Below are 13,294 nucleotides of genomic sequence, written 5' to 3' on the forward strand. Positions count from 1 at the left end.
ATTCAGGTAATCTACTCCACACCTGCTGGATACAGATTTTTTACTCGCTTTATTAAGTGATTTCGAAATTGCCTTCCTAAGGCGCATGACAGAGCACACTCTTGAGGGCATGATCCATCGAGCCTGCGAAACACATCACCTGCTCCACTCCTCAGTCTCATGATCCATTTTGTTTCTGTAGCTCATGACCCCGTGCATCCCTGAGGTGCATGACTGATTGCTCACTAGTGGCACATCATTGACATCACCTTGAGGGTCATGCATGCCCACTTGAGAGGTTTCAATTAAAGCTCCTCAAGGCGCTTGACCAAGTACACATATTCCGGTGCTCTCCTGAGACACTTTATCTTATGCTTATCTGAGAAACACTTAGGCCCTCATTACGACCCTGGCGGTCGGTGATAAAGTGGCAGTAATGCCGCCAACAGGCTGGCGGTAACTACCGCCAAATTATGACCATGGCGGAAAGATCTCCGAAAGACAGCCAATGCATCACACCGACTGCCAGGGCGGAAACAACAGCCACCACGGCGGCAGCCGCCTACAGCCAGGTGGAAGTCAATGTACCGCCCACCATATTATGACCCTGGAAACCGCCACCTTTTCCCGGGCGGTACCAACGACATCAAAAGCCTGGCGGAAACTGAGCTCAGAAGGAAAAGGACTCACCATTGGAGACACAGGGAACAACCACACCACCGTGGAACCAGAACTGCATGTCTTCCCAATGATCTGCGTTCTGCTCCACCACGAACACCAACGCCGGCGAAGACGACGACGGTGAGTACAGCAGCCTAGTACACAAGGGAGGGGGGAGGAAAACGAGAGTGACACACACACGCATCATACACACCCCAGACACACACACCATACACACAACCAGATGCATTATAAAAACTATTTTACCCCGTAAGTGGGCTGAGTAATGCAAGGACAAAACGATTTTGCAAAAGTGAATGTAATGAGATCAACACAGATGAAAAATAAGTTAGGCAAGATAATAGATATATACATATGTACAGAAAAAGGGACACAGCCCAGTCCACAATGTACGTAGGCCACATGGCCACATGCCAAAGTCCACGGCCACACATGTCACCTGCCTCAACACGGAGAGAACACTGCAAGGGCATCAGTTGGTAAATAGGAAGGCACCTCAGGGAGATGGGGGAGGTGGGGCACCTCAGTCGGGAGATATTACAAGACCACTGCTTCTGGAGGGAGCAACATGCCCTGTGCTTGATTCTGGGGAGTGCAAGGCCACAGTCCCTCAAGTGGGTGTTTTTCCCACTGGTTCTGGAGGGGGCAACATGCCTTTTGCTTGATCCTGGGGAGTGCAAGGCCACAGTCTCTCAAGTGGATGTCTTCCCCACTGGTTCTGTAGGGGGCAACATGCCCATTGCTCTGTGTCCTGGGGAGTGCAAGGCCACAGTCTCTCAAGTGGGTGTCTTCCCCACTGGTTCTGGAGTGAGCCAACATGCCCTGTGCTTGATCCTGGGGAGTGCAAGGCCACAGTCTCTCAGGTGGGTGTCTTCCCCACTGGTTCATGAGGGGCAACATGCCCTGTGCTTGATCCTGGGGAGTGCAAGATCACAGTCTCTCAGGTGGGTGTCTTCCCCACTGGTTCTGGAGGGGACAACATGCCCTGTGCTCTTTGTCCTGGGAAGTGATGACCATGTGGGTGTCTTACCCACTGGTTCTGGAGGGGGCCACATGCCCTGTGCTTGATCCTGGGGATTGCAAGGTCACAGTCTCTCAGGTGGGTGTCTTCCCGACTGGTTCTGGAGGAGGCAACATGCCCTGTGCTCTTTGTCCTGGGGAGTGGTGGCCATGTGGGTGTCTTACCCACTGGTTCTGGAGGAGGCTACATGCCCCGTGCTTGATCCTGGGAAGTGCAAGGTCACAGTCTCTCAGTTGGGTGTCATACCCACTGGCTTTGGAGGGGGCAGGCTGTACAGCAGCCCATGGAGGCAGGATTACATACCGTCCGCCGGTGGTGACTGCTGCACAGTGGGGGTGGTGCTGCTGGTGGGGGGTGGCTCCTGCCATCCCCTGCAACCTCGGATGGCTGCACAGTGGTGGTGGTGCTGCTGGAGGGGGGCGGCTCCTGCCCATGCCCTGCAACCTCAGACGGCTGCACAGTGGTGGTGGTGCTACTGGTGGGGGGAGGCTCCAGCCCATCACCGGCAACCTCAGACGGCTGCACAACCATGGTTGGTGGTGGGGGGTCCGTCACAGATCCTGTCCCTGGCCCCTTGGTCTTTCTGCCTGCTAGTGCAGGCTCCTTGGTCTTCCTGGCTGCTGGGGCGGGCACCTTTCCCTTCTTGCCTGCTGGTGCAGGCTCCTTGGTCTTCCTGGCAGCTGGGGCAGGCTCCTTTCCCTTCTTATCTGCTGGTGCAGGCTCCTTGGTCTTCCTGGAAGCTGGGGCAGGCTCCTTTCCCTTGAGCCTGCCTGGTGTAGGCTCCTTCACCTTCAGGACATGTGGCCTGGATCCTTTTCCACTACAAGTGGGTGTGGTGAAGACTGGGCCCGTGGACTGTGTGGCTGAGGTGCTTGGCTGGGTTCTTCCTACCTTGCCCATACGTGCAGGACGGGGAGGTGGGATGGGTAGGGAAGAGGTCAGTGGTGGATAGGAACAGTTTTTTAGGGACATTGGGGCTGGAAGACAGAGAAGGAATAGGAGTGGAGGATGAGGGAGTGGTTGTTGGAGGTGTCTGTCTGCTGCTTTTGGGTGCAGGTGCATGGCCTGCATGCTGTTGTGAGGTGGATGGCTGTTGAGTGTCTGAGTGCTTGCGTTTGTGTACTTTAGGAGGGGGGAGACACAGTGGGAAAGGACACAGGGGACGTGTGCATGGCTGTTGTGGAGGTGTCTGCCAGTGAGGTGCGTGTTCTGCTTGGTGTGGTGATGTTGGTAGTGGATGATGATGTAGTGCATGCAGGTGTGAGTGTGGGCGTAACTGGATGGGAGGTGGTGTAGGAGGAGGAGGAGGGGGAGACAGTGGAAATAGTGGATGTTGGTGTGTCTGCAACTGGATGGTGTTTGTGTGAGTGCCTGTGGGATGAAGTGTGGTGCTTATATTTGCCTGTGACACTCTTGGATGTTGTCTTGTGTGCATGCTCGTCTGGCTGTGTGCTTGGGATGGGTTGGGGATGAGGAGAATGGGACTGGGCAGTGGAAGTTGGGGGGGAGGGTAGAAACAGGGACAATGGCTGCCATCAGAGAGGAGGCCAGAGCCTGAATCAATCTCTGTTGGGCCGCCAATCCAGTGTGAATGCCCTCCAGGAATGGATTAGATTGTTGCATCTTGGCTGCCAGCCCCTTGATGGCATTCACAATGGTTGTTTGCCCTACAGAGATGGATCTCAGGAGGTCAATAGCCTCCTCACTCAGGCAGCAGGGCGAAGGAAATGCCCACCCTCTTGGGTGAGCGAGCACGGGAAACTCGATGAGGGGCTTCTGGGAGGGCGGTGCTGGTACGGGTGTGGCGGATGTACCTGTAGCTGGAGTGGTCACAGAAGTATCCGCCACCACCAGGGAGCTTCAATCGGAGGAGGTATCTGTGTCAGAACTGTCCCCTCCAGTCTCCGCTGTGGTGCTCCCCTCGCCCTCCATCCCACTGGTGCTCTCACCGTCAGTGGACTCTTCATCCTGGGTCCTGTGGGATGCAGCTCCCTCCGTCGCCGGTGCCTCCACTCCTCCACCAGATGATGCTAATGCGCATAAGGACAGGATGACAAAACAAAAAGGGGGGAAGAGACAAAGGATACACTTGGTCAGTGGCTGCAACAACACCACCGTTGGCGTACACAGCACCAAACACACAGGGAACAGGCCTACGCAATATGCCATAGCACTACCAGAGAAATAGCAACTAAGGCATGGGTAGGGGCACACACCGCCAAATGCAGCACACCTGGGACCCAAGCAGCCCTGACCAGTAGTGGATGCCTACGAGCTAGGTAGCAAGATTTTCCCTTCTGAACCCTAGCCACCAGGGGACCTATGCTGCAATGTCTGGCCTGGCCTAGGGGCACCCACTGACACACATCCCCCACCTGGATACCACCCTACCATGCGTAAGTTGTAATGATGGGCACTGTACTCACCCCCTTGTGGCTGCGGTGATGCCCTAAAGCACCCATCCAGCTCTGGATAGGCTGGATAGGCCACCACCAGTACAGGCACCCCTTCCTCGTTGGGAGGCGGAGCCCAGCTGGGCTTCCGCCGTCTTCCGTGCCCTGCGTCTCAGGTCCTCCCACTGTTTCCGACAGTGGGTGCTCTGCCTGCCAAAGATCCCCAGGGTCTGCACCTCCTTGGCGATGGCACGCCATATACCCTTCTTTTGATGGGTGCTGACCTGCAGAGGCAATACACACAAGAAAATAGATTTAGACAAACAGTCCATCCAGTTACACATATTGCCCACCATACCTGTTTCCATCACGATTGGCACACACATGGCCCAGCACACAACCTATACGCCGCCCAGAGGACATCCACCCACCCCCCCCTACACGAGGCCTTCACACACACCACTCCATGCATTTATGTGACATGCATCGTGCCCATAGTGTACTCACCTGTTGGTCTGGTGGCCCATACAACGGTCCGTACTGGAGTAGGACCCCATCCACCAGTCTCTCCAACACATCCGAAGTGAAGGCTGGGGCCCTTTCCCCGGTCACACGGGCCATGGTAGGTTCCAGACACAGGTCACAGCAGCACATGCAGTGTAGGTCCTCTCCTGTGGAAGGTCAGGTAGCAAGTGAGGAATCAGATACAAAATGGCGGTAATGTCCACGGCGGTGCATACGTCACCGCCTGCGTAGATCACCATTGGCCACTGTACCCCATAGGGCCCAATTATAACCAATGAGGAGTTGCACGGCGGTTCCCGACCGCCTCCCGCAACTGGGCACGACGTCAGCGGAATTACCTCACTTCCACCTGTCCCTACACACAGGACAGGCGGATGGCATTTCGGGAGGGGGGCAGGCCCTGGAATATTGCCGCGTCACTGGTGATATTATGACATACTGGACAAATCGCACTGACCCATTACAAGTTAACTGGATGCAAAGTTCTGTTGAAGCTCCATTGTTCAGTTTGTGACCGGCTCCTCACTCTTTTGTCCCTTGGATTCCTACTGCTGCGGATGAATAGGAGGTGGAGACATACCCCCGTGTACAGACTCCTGGTGGGCTTGACAACACAGGAGGATAGGCACATTATCCTCACCTATAGACTTGACAGGGCCACAATCACAGAGCTATGTGCCCAATTGGAGCCTGATCTGATATCTGCTATCTGTCACCCCACTGGGATCCCCCCTCTTGTGCAAGTTCTATCAGTGCTCCATTTCCTGGCAACTGGTTCTTTCCAAGTGACAGTGGGCTTGGCAGCAGGAATGTCACAGCCAATGTTCTCAATAGTGCTGACAAGAGTGTTGTCTGCCCTGATTAAACACATGTGCAGCTACATTGTTTTCCCCCAGGTTGAAGATTTGGCCACAGTGAAGGCCGAGTTCTATGCAATGGGACATATCCCCAACATAATTGGGGAGGTTGATGTAACACATATTGCATTTGACCCCCCGCCAGAATGAACAGGTGTTCAGAAATCGGAAGAGTTTCCACTCTATGAATGTACAGAGGGTGTGCTTGGCGGACCTGTACATCTCCCATGTCAATGCTAAGTATCCTGGGTCGGTGCATGATCCCTTTGTCCTGAGGAATAGCAGCATCCCGAATGTGATTGCCCAACTACAGAGGCACAAGGTGTGGCTAATAGGTGAGCCCTGGTTCCCACCCAGTATATGTTGGTGTATGGTTATGGTGTGGGCCATATGGGATAGTGTGTGGCTAAATGTTGTCCCTCAATATTTGCAGGTGACTCTGGTTACCCCAACCTATCATGGCTGCTGACCCCTGTGAGGAATGCCAGGACAAGGGCAGAAGAACGTTATAATGAGGCCCATGGCCGAACCAGAAGGATACTTAAAAGGACCTTTGGCCTCCTGAAGGCCAGGTTCAGGTGCCTTCATCTGACAGGTGGATCCCTGTGCTATTCACCCAAGAAGGTCTGCCAGATAGTAGTGGCATGCTGCATGTTGCACAACCTGGCCCTCAGACGCCAAGTACCTTTTCTGCAGGAGGAGGAGACTGGAGATGCCCCTCAAGCAGCAGTGGACCCTGAGGACAGTGAGGATGAGGAGGCAGAGGATGAGAATATGGACAACAGAATATCTGTGATACGTCAGTACTTCCAATGACACACAGGTGAGACAGTGCAACTTTACTTTTCTATGACTATTGGTGTATTCTGTGTGGCACTGCCATGCTGACATTACCCACTTCTTTGCACTACTTACTGTTACCTCTGGATATTCACTCTGCAGATATTGGTGATATGACATATTCTCCTGGTGTGATCACAACACAACAACAACAGGTTGTTAATTCTATGCTCATTCTATTTACGGTTCATTTGCAATGGCTGTAGCTGTTTCAATAAATACAAATTTGCAATTCATGAAATACTAGTAGTGAAGTTTTATCCAAGGGTGTGTGCTGTTGTGTCAAGATATAGAGGGGAAAGTGCAATGGAATGGGGTGATGATGGAAAGAAGGATAGAGGAAAGTCCAGGGTATTGTTCCAGGCTGTTTGTAGCACAGGTGCATTGTCCATGGGGACATAGGAAGGGGAGCAACAGCAGTTCAAGGTGGACAAGGTGACTGAGTGGGACAGAAGGGGGACAATCAGGAGAGTCTCATTTCCTGGTGGTGGTCTTGGCAAGTGTCTCTGGCTTCTGTCTGGTTCACAGGGAACGTTTGCCGGGAGGTTCACCTTCTGCAAGGGGAGGGGTACTGGTGGCCTGTTGGTCCTGTGGCGGAGCCTCCTGGCCACTAGCAGCAGTAAAAGTGGAGGGCTGTTCAGATGACTGGCTAGTGGTAGGGGCCCGCTGGTATGACACTGCCTCCCTCATTATGTTGGCCATGTCTGCCAGCACTCCTGCTATGGAGACCAGGATGGTGTTAATGGCCTGCAAGTCCTCCCTGATTCCCTGATACTGTCCCTCCTGCAGGCGCCTGTTCTCCTGCACGTTGTCTAGAATTTGGCCCATTGTGTCCTGGGAATGGTGGCAGGCTCCCAGGATCTCAGAGAGTGCCTCCTGGAGTGTCGGCTCCCTGGTCCTGTCCTCCCCCTGGTGCACAGCAGTCATCCCAGTGTCCCTGTTGGCCTATGCCTCTGTCCCCTGAATGGTGTGCCCACTGACCCCAGGTCCCTGATTGTCTTGTGTAGGAGGTGTGGCCTGGGGTCCCTCTACAGGTGGGCACATTGCTGATTGATGTGTCCTGGGGACAGAGGTGTGGGTATGCTGGGTGAGTGCTGTTTTGTTGGTTCCTTATGGGGGAGGCTCAGTGGTGGTCCGTGACTGGGCTTGGGTGACCGACTGTCCAGTGGTCCCGATGGGCCAGGTAGATCTTCCAGATCCTGAAGAGTTACTGTCATTAATGCGGGCCTCTTCTGTTGGGGGACTTCATAATGGTGGCACCTCCCCTCCAGTGACATTGGCTGATGTACCTGTGGGGATGTAAATGATGTATTATGCTTCAGGTGTCTGACATTTGTACCTCTGTAGCTTCCCCTCTATCGTTGGTGTTGCCCTGCTACATTTTGCTTGTGTATGTTGGTGTATTGTGGTTATGATAGTTTCCCTATGCTTTGCATGCTTTGGTGATAATTGTTCATGCAGGGCTGGGAGGGGTGTCCATGCATTGGTACAGCAAGCAGGGCTTGGCATTGTGATTAGTGAGATGTGATGGTGGATTGTGTGGGATATGGTGGAGTGATGGAGGTGAGGGTGTGTGATGGCATGCAGGTATGAGGGATGATAATTGTTAAAAGTAGACTTACCAGTGTCCAGTCCTCCTCCAACTCCGGCGAGTCCCTCAGGATGCAGTAATGGAAGACTTGCTCCTCCCGTGCTGTGAGTTGTGTGGGAATGGGGGGTGGGGATCCACCGACAGTCCTCTGTATATCGAGCTTGTGTCTTGCTGCTATGGAACGTACCTTCCCCCGTAAGTCGTTCCACATCTTCCTGGTGTTGTCCCTTGCTCTTGGGTGCTGTCCCACGGCGTTGACCCTGTCCACGATTCTCCGCCATAGCTCCATCTTCCTTGCTGTTGATATCTGCTGCACCTGTGCATCAAATAGCTGTGGCTCTACCCTGACAATTTCCTCCACCATGACCCTTAACTCCTCCTCAGTGAAACGGGGGTGCCCTTGTGGTGCCATGTGTGTTATGTGATGTGCGTTGGTGAGGATGTGTTGGGTAATGTTTTGGGGTGTGTGATGTGGCGTGCGTGAGGGGTGTATGGGTGGGAGTGGTGTGGTGTCAGTCTGGTGGCAATGATTTGTATTCGTAAAGGGTTGTGGGTAATGTGGGTGCATGTTTTATAGTGGTGTGGGTGTGGTGTGTGTATGGGTGTCAGGTGTGTGTTTTTTGAATTGGCCAAGGTGGTGGTGTTTTGTCTGTGAGTGTCCATTGTGAGCGCAGCGGTATGTACAGCCAATGGTTTACTGCCGTTGAATGTCCACTGTGGTGATTCGTGGGTCATAATGTGATGGGCGTAGTTCTATTGGCGTAACAGTGTGGGTTTTGGGACCGCCACTTTTTCACTGACCTTTGGGCTGTCGGATTTGTGTATGTGACTGTTTTCTGTCGGATTGGTGTGTGTTTCATAATATGGTGAACGGATATTCGCCAGTGCAGCGGTAAGCTGGCGGCCATCAGCATGGTGGTAAGCAGCATTTACCGCCAATGTCATAATGAGGGCCGAAGTGTTTTCTACTGACGTGACATTTGGAAGCCGCTTCTCTTATCGTAGAGTTAACTTTTATTGCTGTTCGGAGCAATTTGTACTACGGCTGGTGACACCCTAGGTGGCCAGTCAAGTAATAAACTGTCTACAGCTTCATCTTCTTTGTGGCGCCCTTACAGATGTCTACTGTAAGCTGTATCGACCTAAAATTGCACCAAGGGAGATGCAGCACAATCTCAAACAGCAGGGGAGCACTTAAGTCGAAATACTAGTTAGCCAGGAATGGTGAAAACAGGATGCCATTTAATCCCAAAACATAGACTGTATTTTATACACATTCCATGATATTGTGTACATTATTAAAATGCTAAATAGTAGCGTTATATTTCACAAATCATATTTACATTTTAGCAATACAAACTTTAGTAATTAAAAGAAGGGCCACAAATTACATGATGTAATGAGGCATTCTCTGCGAGAGTTATTTAATTATTTTGTCACTTTAAGATATATTAATAATGTTTGGGCAGGTTGTACCCCATTGGTACCAATTTGTCACCCGAGTAGAGCAACTAAACTAAACTAGTTAACCTTTTCAAATGGTCTTTTGTTCTGTGGTATCAGCTCTGACATGTTTGAAGACGCTTCTTTACTGCATATGTTGTGACTTGTGTACACCATGACTTTGTGGCTGCTATTGGGTGGGAGTTTTTATTTGAAAACTTAAACTTGCCTTTATTGCTGCCCTAACTTCCCGCAGTTTGTACTTCTGAAACTACTTTTATTGCGAGGGCGAGTTGTGTGCAGTGTGGTGTCCTTGTTGGATCATCTGGCATAGAACATTGGAACCTAGAGGATGTAGTCAGAAACATCTGCACGCGCACTCTGATTCCTCCCTACATTGTTGAGTTGTGCTGCAATTTATATGCATTTGGCTGCCCCAGGAGCTGCCAGGGTAATTTAGGGCTAGATGTATGTAAGTGGCAATTTGCAACTCGCAATTCGCGATGTAGAAAGGTGTCTCAGACACCTTCTGCGACTCGCTATGGGGTCGCAAAGACCCACCTCAAAAATATTTATGAGGTGGGTCGCAGTTTGCGACCCCATAGCAAACTTAAAGGAAAACGAGCTGCAAATAGAAAAAATACCGAAACCTTTTTGTTTTGGTTTTTTTCAGAGTAGGCAGTGGTCCATAGGACCACTGCCTGCTCTGAAAAAATAATATTGTGAGGATTCACAAAGGGGAAGGGGTCCCATGGGGACCCCTTCCCTTTTGCGAATGAGTTACCATCCACTTCAAGTGGATGGTAACTGCGAGTTGATTTGCGACCGCTTTCGCGGTCACAAATGAACTCTACATCGCGGTGCGAATCGCAAATAGGAAGGGAACACCCCTTCCTATTTGCGAGTCGGAAACACATTTTGCGAGTCGGTACCGACTCGCAAAATGTGTTTCTGCATCGCGTAAGGGCTTTTGCACCTCGCAAACGGCATTTTTCGCCATTTGCGAGGTGCAAAAGCCTTCCTACATCTGGCCCTTAGTGTGTATACGTGCCAGCCTTTTCTGAAATCCATTTAGCACTCTTTTTCCATGGAGAGTCAAACTGATTGGAGTTCATAATTTGAATGGAGCGTTGAGAAGCAGAGTAAGCTGAGGAATTCACTGGAGGTAGCACTACAAGAAGTTGTAAACCAGATTTGGGGGATTTAAGAGGCTGGGGGGCAGGGAGACGCTTGTATGAGCGCAGGATACATACTTTGGGAGGTGATTTTTCTTATTTGAACGTTTGCATAGCTTGAACCATACTGCATGGGTACTGTATTTATTTACCAAGGAAATAGATATAAAGGCAAATTAACAAAAAATAATTTTACACCATAGACCTAAAAGATATTAGCAGCCCTATGTGCTGCATGTTTTCGAGAGGGGTCTTTACCTGGCAGAGAGAAACAGATGTTATTAGTGAGTGGCGATGAAATACTAGATGCTTCAGAACGTTTTTCACTATTTCATTTGAAGTTTAGTCAGGTCTCTGTAGGAAGAAGGGTTGTGAAAGTGTTCTTTGATTTTTTAAGATCATTTTTTTCCAGTCAAAGAGAGTCAGATCCTCCGTGACCTCCAGGGCCTCCACAGAGCATGACTGTGTGTCCTGGTAATTTGCTGTAATTTTAATAGAGGGTTTTACGTACTATGCGGCCTCTTGGAACAAGGCTCTGGCTTCAGTGGACTCCCATTGTATTGTGAAAGCCACATGGTAGAAACAGCCCGAACGTTTCTTACTGATACCAGTTTTACTGCAGCCTGAAGCACTGCTTACAGATGTACTTGGTCTTTTTGGATTCCCAAAAGATGGGAACACAGATTTATTGGCAGTTTTAAAATAAAGTTCTGGGATGAGTGGAGGCTGTGTGCTCTCAGCTTAGCAGTTGATATGGGTTTGTAGATTAAGAGCTCATTCAGAATTTGGCAGAGTACTCTCCCAGAAACGTGATTGAGTTAGCCTGCCAATCTTGCTGTTCCTTCGCTCCAGAGTCGATGTCACAACCATGTTTGCCACTGTGGAGCAAGGACTGCTACATCCATTCTCACCCGACTTTAGAGGATTTTAAGAAAGTTGGGTTGACCAATATTATCAAATGCAGCTGATAGTTCTAGGAGGATGAGTAAGTGTGAGTGGCCATCATTAAGGATGCGTAAAGCATCGTCCACAATATGCAACATCATACATCTGCGTCAGCTGAGTATTGCTCTTGATATACATACCACCTGGAATGAAGCGAGGTTGATTGCATAGATGTCTCTTGTTGATGGTTACACCAGAGTTTTGAAGGTGCATTGTGAGATGCAGTTGGCTGCTCTTTTCATGGACCATCCGTGTAGATGTCCACCCAGGCACATTAGAGATTGAATCTAGACTTTCCACTCTCCTGGTAAGAGAGTCTTTCAGATAAACAATCATTTTCATCCTGAAATATCAGTAAACACCAAATTAAATTAACTATATTTATCACTGTCCACGTTAAGTGTTTTTTTCTGATCTAAAATAGTGTGCTGAGCAAAAATGTAGGAAAACCATGTTTGTTCTTTCACATCCTTTTATTTCAAATATGATACTAGCTGCTCAATTTGTGTGTTTGCTTCTGAAAATTATACGGGTAAAGGGTGTGAAGCCAAAAGCAGACTAGAAAAAAACACAATCATCTCCTGCTTACTTTGTCTAACTTTTGTAAAACATACATAATCAACCCACTATGGGAAGACGCAATATTTGAAAATTCCTACTACCGAGGACCATTCTCTTACATGACCTCTTGATCGAAAAGATCAAAACCCTTTTTTTCATTTTTCGGATGGGTTGGGGTCTCGGGCGATTTTGGAGTCATGCAACCTGAGTGCATGTTTCTAGGTTTCCTTAGCCTCTACTAACTTTTTTAAAAATCCCAAGGCTAACACTCATTCTTGGATTTGTTTTTGTCTATGGAAGCAAAACCAGAGACACAGTTAACAATTTCTTTGATAATGTTTTCTCTGAAAGTCAGATCTTGCTCAACTATTTCTAGCATCTTGGTTGAAGGAAATATAGGGCCTGATTACAACTTTGGAGGAGGGTGTTAATCCGTCCCAAATGTGACGGATATACCACCCAGCGTATTACGAGTCCATTATATCCTATGGAACTCGTAATACGGTGGGCAGGATGTCCGTCCCATTTGGGACGGATTAACACCCTCCTCCAAAGTTGTAATCAGGCCCATAATGTCAAAAAGCTTATACTGTCATTAAAATGAGTTAGAATCTCTGCAGGTTTTGGAACCGTCGTTATACTATGAGAAAGAAAGTACAATTTTACCTGAATTAGAGAAGTAGCCACAACTTTATCTGTATTAGTGGGATAGTCACATTTCAGTTTTATTTCATAACACTTTGTTTAATGGTAACCCTACTCCGTGGCTCTTCAGCAAGTAGCTTAGATGCTACTGGTAGCATGCCAACACTCTTGAAGTAGCTCTCCAAAGGGGAGCTCAGTCCAGTACATTATTGTGAGGGTTTGTGCATATTAAAGACAATAGCACTCCACATCCCAAGACACTTTCAGTGGCAACCAACAAATCCAATGAAAGCAGCTTATGCCAAACAAAATATAAACACACTATGGGCCTGATTCTAACTTTGGAGGACGGTGTTAAACCGTCCCAAAAGTGGCGGATATACCACCTACCGTATTACGAGTCCATTATATCCTATGGAACTCGTAATACGGTAGGTGGTATATCCGCCACTTTTGGGACGGTTTAACACCGTCCTCCAAAGTTAGAATCAGGCCCTATGTGTTAGCCTAGAAGGCCTGAAACATAACCTTATGCATCTTCTGTCAATCTAATAAAGCACAAGGAGATTGGACATGTTTCAGGCTCCTCTCTATCAGTCACAGTATGTGTCTGAACAATGGGCCAGGATAGCAGTTGC

This window comes from Pleurodeles waltl, chromosome 10 (assembly GCF_031143425.1).
Source record: "Pleurodeles waltl isolate 20211129_DDA chromosome 10, aPleWal1.hap1.20221129, whole genome shotgun sequence".
In the NCBI taxonomy this organism is placed as follows: domain Eukaryota; kingdom Metazoa; phylum Chordata; class Amphibia; order Caudata; family Salamandridae; genus Pleurodeles; species Pleurodeles waltl.